We start from the raw sequence: 7,500 nt of genomic DNA, 5'->3' as shown, positions 1-7,500 counted from the left end.
GAGGGTGTACGGCGGTGGGGGTCCCTGCCCAGGGCTCTGGTTCTCCGAGTCGGGCAGGAGGGGGTACGGCGGTGGGGGTCCCTGCCCAGGGCTCTGGTTCTCCGAGTCGGGCAGGAGGGGGTACGGCGGTGGGGGTCCCTGCCCAGGGCTCTGGTTCTCCGAGTCGGGCAGAGGGGTGTACGGCGGTGGGGGTCCCTGCCCAGGGCTCTGGTTCTCCGAGTCGGGCAGGAGGGTGTACGGCGGTGGGGGTCCCTGCCCAGGGCTCTGGTTCTCCGAGTCGGGCAGGAGGGGGTACGGCGGTGGGGGTCCCTGCCCAGGGCTCTGGTTCTCCGAGTCGGGCAGGAGGGGGTACGGCGATGGGGGTCCCTGCCCAGGGCTCTGGTTCTCCGAGTCGGGCAGGAGGTGGTCCAGGCGGGTGCCCCCTGGTCCCCCCGACGTGTTAGGGGGCAAGCGGTGGGTCTCCCCCAAGCCCAAAGCCCCGGTTCCCAGAGTCGGGTAAACTGCGGGAGTAACTTTGACTCTCTTAAGGTAGGCAGGAACCGGTGTGAGTGGTGTGGAAAGCCGAGTTGGGGCTCCATGTTCTGGGCACAGGTGGATCTCCTAGTGGTCCACCCCAGGCCCAGAGTGTGGAGCCCCAACTCGGCTTATTTTTTTTTTAAAATTATTATTATTATTATTATTTTTTTTTTTTATCTTATTTTATTTTATTTTTTCAATTTTTCGGGATGCACCGGGTAGAAGTTCAAACTTCAACCGCCGTGGGGGTCCCCTGGCCAGAGCTCTGGTTCTCCGAGTCGGGCAGGAGGTGGTCCAGGCGGGTGCCCCCTGGTCCCCCCGACGTGTTAGGGGGCGAGCGGTGGGTCTCCCCCAAGCCCAAAGCCCCGGTTCCCAGAGTCGGGTAAACTGCGGGAGTAACTTTGACTCTCTTAAGGTAGGCAGGAACCGGTGTGAGTGGTGTGGAAAGCCGAGTTGGGGCTCCACGCTCTGGGCACAGGGGGATCTCCTAGTGGTCCACCCCAGGCCCAGAGTGTGGAGCCCCAACTCGGCTTATTTTTTTTAAAATTATTATTATTATTATTATTATTATCTTATTTTATTTTATTTTTTCAATTTTTCGGGATGCACCGGGTAGAAGTTCAAACTTCAACCGCCGTGGGGGTCCCTGGCCAGCGTTCTGGTTCTCCGAAGTGGGGCTGAGGGGGTCCAGGCGGGTGCCCCCTGGTCCCCCCCGACGTGTTAGGGGGCGAGCGGTGGGTCTCCCCCAAGCCCAAAGCCCCGGTTCCCAGAGTCGGGTAAACTGCGCGACTAACAATGACTCTCTTAAGGTAGTCAGAAACCGGTGTGAGTGGTGTGGAAAGCCGATTCGGGGCTCCACGCTCTGGGCACAGGGGGATCTCCTAGTGGTGCCCCCCAGGCCCAGAGTGTGGAGCCCCAACTCGGCTTATTTTTATTTTTATTATTATTTTTTTTTTTATTTAATTATTATTTTGGGATTATTAGACTGGGTAGAAGTTGCAACTTCAAACGGGCATATCTCCGGAACCAAGCCGAGTTGGGGCCCCATACACCCGGCGTGGGGGGCCCTCCTAGAGGCCCCCAATACCCCCGAGTGTGGAGCCCCAACTCGGCTTACTTTTCGAGTTACAGCCGGTCAAAGTTGAAACTTTAAAGGGCCATATCTCCGGAACCAAGCCGAGTTGGGGCCCCATACACCCGGCGTGGGGGGCCCTCCTAGAGGCCCCCAATACCCCCGAGTGTGGAGCCCCAACTCGGCTTACTTTTCGAGTTACAGCCGGTCAAAGTTGAAACTTTAAAGGGCCATATCTCCGGAACCAAGCCGAGTTGGGGCCCCATACACCCGGCGTGGGGGGCCCTCCTAGAGGCCCCCAATACCCCCGAGTGTGGAGCCCCAACTCGGCTTACTTTTCGAGTTACAGCCGGTCAAAGTTGAAACTTTAAAGGGCCATATCTCCGGAACCAAGCCGAGTTGGGGCCCCATACACCCGGCGTGGGGGGCCCTCCTAGAGGCCCCCAATACCCCCGAGTGTGGAGCCCCAACTCGGCTCACTTTTCGAGTTACAGCCGGTCAAAGTTGAAACTTTAAAGGGCCATATCTCCGGAACCAAGCCGAGTTGGGGCCCCATACACCCGGCGTGGGGGGCCCTCCTAGAGGCCCCCAATACCCCCGAGTGTGGAGCCCCAACTCGGCTCACTTTTCGAGTTACAGCCGGTCAAAGTTGAAACTTTAAAGGGCCATATCTCCGGAACCAAGCCGAGTTGGGGCCCCATACACCCGGCGTGTGGGGCCCTCCCAGAGGCCCCCAATAGCCCCGAGTGTGGAGCCCCAACTCGGCTTACTTTTCGAGTTACACCCGGTCAAAGCTGGACAGGAAGTGGCCGTATCTCGGGACCGGAAGGTCCCCGTGGCTCGGGACGGCGGGAGGAGCAAGGTCCCCGAGAGCGGGCCCCGCACCCGCCGCCGCGAGCCGCTGGGACCTCCCGGTCCCGAGATGGGCCCCGTTACGCGCGGGCGACTTTCGGAGAAAACGGCCCGTATCTCGGAGAGGGGAGGTCCCAGCGGCTCGCCCTTTCGGGTGTCGGGGGCTCCCCACGGGCCCTCTCGGAACCCGCCTCCCCCGGGCCCCTGGGACCTTTCCTTCCCGGGCGCCCCCCCGACACGTCGGGCCCCTTTTCTCCGGGACCCGGGGGCCCCGGAGCTCGGGGGCGGGCTCTTTGCGGGGCCCGCCGGGACGCCACACTTGACCCGAGTCCGGTGTCTCTGGGCCCCCGGGTCCCCGAGCTACGTGCGTTCGAATTCGGGGCCCTTTTCCGGGCCCGAAAATCCCTCAAAGTCCGAAAACGTGCAGCGGGCGGGGACTTCCGGGGCCCCGGAGGCTCTGACGGCACACCCAGGGAGGTGCACCGTCCTCGGGCACGGCCAGGTGGCCCCCCCCCCGGGGTCCTGGAAGTCCCCCCGCCCCCCGGAGACACCCACACCCACCCACCGGACGGGAAGATTCCGTTTTTCGCCGATATCTCGAAGACGGCCGGGCGAAAAAATTTCAAACTCGGGTCTTCCGTAGGCCTCGAGGGGCCCTATCCAAAGAGGCCACCCGCGTCCCCGGGGGCCTCGGGGTCAGGGAGTTAGGCCCGGTCAAAGGCGCGGCGTTTTTTGGCTTATATCTCGCGAACCCCTGGGCCAATCTTCCCCAAACTCGAATCGACCGTAGTGCCGGACGGGGCCTTTCGAAAGAGCCCACCCACGAGGTCCAACTCGCCCGGGTCCCCGAGTTATAGCCGTTCAAAGTCGGGGGTCCCGGCGAACGGCGATCCGGTAGGGGGCGTCCCCGGGGCCCGCCGCCGCCCTGGTTCGAGCGAGGGCCCCCGTGGGACCTCGCCACCCAAATTTGAGCTCTCTGGGCCTTCGCGTCGCGGAGATACGGGCGATTTTCTCCCGGGATCGTGACGTCATCGGCGGGCGCCATTTCAGAGCGCGGCCGAGGGTTTTCGGCCGATATCTCCGCGAATACTCGACCAAAAACGACGAAACGCATATGGACGCGTTCAGCTCGGCGAGACGGTTCGAATGAGCCCGGCCTCGGCCGGGCACGTCGAGTTTTCGGCGAGATATTTGCGTTTTTCCGCTTCCGGGGCGCTTTGGGGGCCCGTATCTCGGGCCCCCGGGGGCCCACGGGGCTGGGGGCGGTCTCATTCGAAAGGTCTCGTCCCGTTCTCCAGCCCATAAAAATTTGGCGTCGATCGGAGCCGCCTTCGGCGAGCTACGGTCGTTTGAAGCCCCGTGCAGTGGGGTTACCGTCCTTCAAACAGCCGCCGCTCGCAGGGGGAGTCCCGGGGAGGCATGGTTGCCTGTATGACTTGGGCTTAGAGCACCCAGCCCCGCGCTCCTGGAGGAACCTCCGGTGCACAGGGTCTGCTGCAACCAGCCACGTGGGTTTTGAGGGGTAGGGGAGCGTGCGCTCTCCTCCCCGGGCGGGCGGCCGGGCCCTGGGGGCTCGCGCCTCCACGGAGGGACCTCGCTCCCGGGGCTTCGTCCCCGGGGCTCGGGGACTCCGTGGCGGCTCGGCCCCCGGGGTTCGACCCCGCTCGCTCGCTCCAAAACCCAAGTCCAAAACGTGGGGTTGCACGGGAGCTCCGGGCGCGACGGGTCTCCACGCACGGCCCCGGGGAGGGAGCTCCGACCCGGGCCGGAGGCAGATTCGCCCCCTGCCCCCCGGCTGTCCGCCCGGAGCCGAGACGGTCCTAAAACGGGCCTTGGGGGTGATGTAGAAGGGTAACGCTCACCCAACCAGGACTCACACAAACCGATCTGCATCCCAGGCAGGGTGCGGGTCTCCTGGGCACGAATAAAGCCCGATGCCCCGTGGGTGATGTTGGCCCTGGCCACTCAAGGCACTCACCCAAGCCAGAGAGGGTGCACTCTGGCTGGGGAAGCAGATTCAATCTCTGCTGTGGTGGAGCTCTGGAAAAACGCGAAACCTCCAGGAAAAGACGGCCCGATTTCTCTGAAAAGTGCATCCCAGGCAGGGTGCGGGTCTCCTGGGCACGAATAAAGCCCGATGCCCCGTGGGTGATTTTGGCCCTGGCCACTCAAGGCACTCACCCAAGCCAGAGAGGGTGCACTCTGGCTGGGGAAGCAGATTCAATCTCTGCTGTGGTGGAGCTCTGGAAAAACGCGAAACCTCCAGGAAAAGACGGCCCGATTTCTCTGAAAAGTGCATCCCAGGCAGGGTGCGGGTCTCATGGGCACGAATAAAGCCCGATGCCCGTGGGTGATGTTGGCCCTGGCCACTCAAGGCACTCACCCAAGCCAGAGAGGGTGCACTCTGGCTGGGGAAGCAGATTCAATCTCTGCTGTGGTGGAGCTCTGGAAAAACGCGAAACCTCCAGGAAAAGACGGCCCGATTTCTCTGAAAAGTGCATCCCAGGCAGGGTGCGGGTCTCCTGGGCACGAATAAAGCCCGATGCCCCGTGGGTGATGTTGGCCCTGGCCACTCAAGGCACTCACCCAAGCCAGAGAGGGTGCACTCTGGCTGGGGAAGCAGATTCAATCTCTGCTGTGGTGGAGCTCTGGAAAAACGCGAAACCTCCAGGAAAAGACGGCCCGGTTTCTCTGAAAAGTGCATCCCAGGCAGGGTGCGGGTCTCATGGGCACGAATAAAGCCCGATGCCCGTGGGTGATGTTGGCCCTGGCCACTCAAGGCACCACTCACCCAAGCCAGAGAGGGTGCACTCTGGCTGGGGAAGCAGATTCAATCTCTGCTGTGGTGGAGCTCTGAAAAACACGAAAACCTCCAGGGAAAAGACGGCCCGGTTTCTCTGAAAAGTGCATCCCAGGCAGGGTGCGGGTCTCCTGGGCAAGAACGAAGCCCAATGCCCACCTTGAAACGGAGCCTGGGCTCGACTCTGAAGCCCAGATCTCGAAAAACGACAAAGTACAAAAAGGTGCGGTGGCTCCAAACCTCCATGCCCTCAGACCTCCCTGGCCAGCCCAGGGAGGGTGGCCCGTCCTGGGCCAGACTCAGATTTCCCCCGCCACCCCTGGAGCTCCGCCTGGAGCGAAGACGGTCCTAAAACGGACCATGGGGCTCTTGTAGAGGATGAGGGAGGGAGAGAGGGGCCTTCAGAGAGCCCCTTGGCCGGCTTGACTCTGGAGTCGAATTTGGAAAAATAGACAAAGTCCATAAACGTGCTGTTGGTTCGGACCTCCAGGGCACTCAAGGCACTCACCCAAGCCAGAGAGGGTGCACTCTGGCTGGGGAAGAGGATTCAATCTCTGCTGTGGTGGAGCTCTGAAAAACACGAGAACCTCCAGGAAAAGGCGGCCCGGTTTCTCTGAAAAGTGCATCCCAGGCAGGGTGCGGGTCTCCTGGGCAAGAACGAAGCCCAATGCCCACCTTGAAACGGAGCCTGGGCTCGACTCTGAAGCCCAGATCTCGAAAAACGACAAAGTACAAAAAATGTGCGGTGGCTCCAAACCTCCATGCCCTCAGACCTCCCTGGCCAGCCCAGGGAGGGTGGCCCGTCCTGGGCCAGATTCAGATTCGCCCGCCACCCCTGGAGCTCCGCCTGGAGCGAAGACGGTCCTAAAACGGGCCTTCGGGGATGTATGAGAGAGGGGAAGCGTGGTGGTGGCAAACACAGAGGACCCCCTACCAGCGATCAGACCGTCGTGAGTCCCACTCAGAGTCACTCTGGGTGGGCATGTAAAAATCCAGATTACGCCGCGCTGGAGCTCTGGAAGTTACGAGACCTCCAGGAAAAGACAGGCTGGTTTTCTGAAAAGTGCACCCCAGGCAGGGTGCATCTTTTCCTGGGCACGAGCCCAGCGCACATGGTGTGGTGGTCCGGCTCTGGTGCCAAAGTTTGGGGGAAAAAATAGACAGAGTCCAATAACGTGGTGTGGTTCCAAAGCTCCATGCCCTCAGACCTCCCTGGCCAGCCCAGGGAGGGTGGCCCGTCCTGGGCCAGATTCAGATTCGCCCGCCACCCCTGGAGCTCCGCCTGGAGCGAAGACGGTCCTAAAACGGGCCTTCGGGGATGTATGAGAGAGGGGGAAGCGTGGTGGTGGCAAACACAGAGGACCCCTACCAGCGATCAGACCGTCGTGAGTCCCACTCAGACTCACTCTGGGTGGGCATATAAAATCCAGACTACGCCCCGTCGGAGCTCTGGAAGTACGAGACCTCCAGGAAAAGACAGGCTGGTTTTCTGAAAAGTGCACCCCAGGCAGGGTGCATCTTTCCTGGGCACGAGCCCGGCGCACGTGGCGGGGTCCGGCTCTGGTGCCAAAAAAATTGAGAAAAATCGACTAAGTCCAATGGCGTGACGTGGGTTCAAAGCCCCATGGTCTCAGACCTCCCTGGCCAGCCCAGGGAGGGTGGCCCGTCCTGGGCCAGAGTCAGATTCGCCCGACACCCCCTGGAGCTCGACCTGGAGGGAAGACGGTCCTAAAACGGGCCTTCGGGGCTGTATGGAAGAGGGCAAGTGTGGTGGTGCAAAACACAGAGCACCCCCTACCATTGATCAGACCGTCGTGAGTCCCACTCAGACTCGCTCTGGGTGGGCATATAAAATCCAGACTACGCCCCCCCGTCGGAGCTCTGGAAGTACGAGACCTCCAGGAAAAGACAGGCCGGTTTTATGTAAAGTGCACCCCAGGCAGGGTGCGTCTTTCCTGGGCACGAGCCCGGCGCGCGTGGCGGGGTCCGGCTCTGGTGCCAAAAAATTTGAGTAAAATCGACTAAGTCCAATGACGTGGTGTGGTTCTAAAGCTCCATGGTCTCAGACCTCCCTGGCCAGCCCAGGGAGGGTGGCCCCGTCCTGGGCCAGAGTCAGATTCGCCCGACACCCCCTGGAGCTCGACCTGGAGGGAAGACGGTCCTAAAACGGGCCTTCGGGGCTGTATGGAAGAGGGCAAGTGTGGTGGTGCAAAACACAGAGCACCCCCTACCATTGATCAGACCGTCGTGAGTCCCACTC

Source organism: Pimephales promelas, chromosome 2 (assembly GCF_988280905.1).
Source record: "Pimephales promelas chromosome 2, fPimPro1.hap1.1, whole genome shotgun sequence".
Taxonomy (NCBI): domain Eukaryota; kingdom Metazoa; phylum Chordata; class Actinopteri; order Cypriniformes; family Leuciscidae; genus Pimephales; species Pimephales promelas.
Note: the sequence above shows the minus strand (reverse complement) of the source record.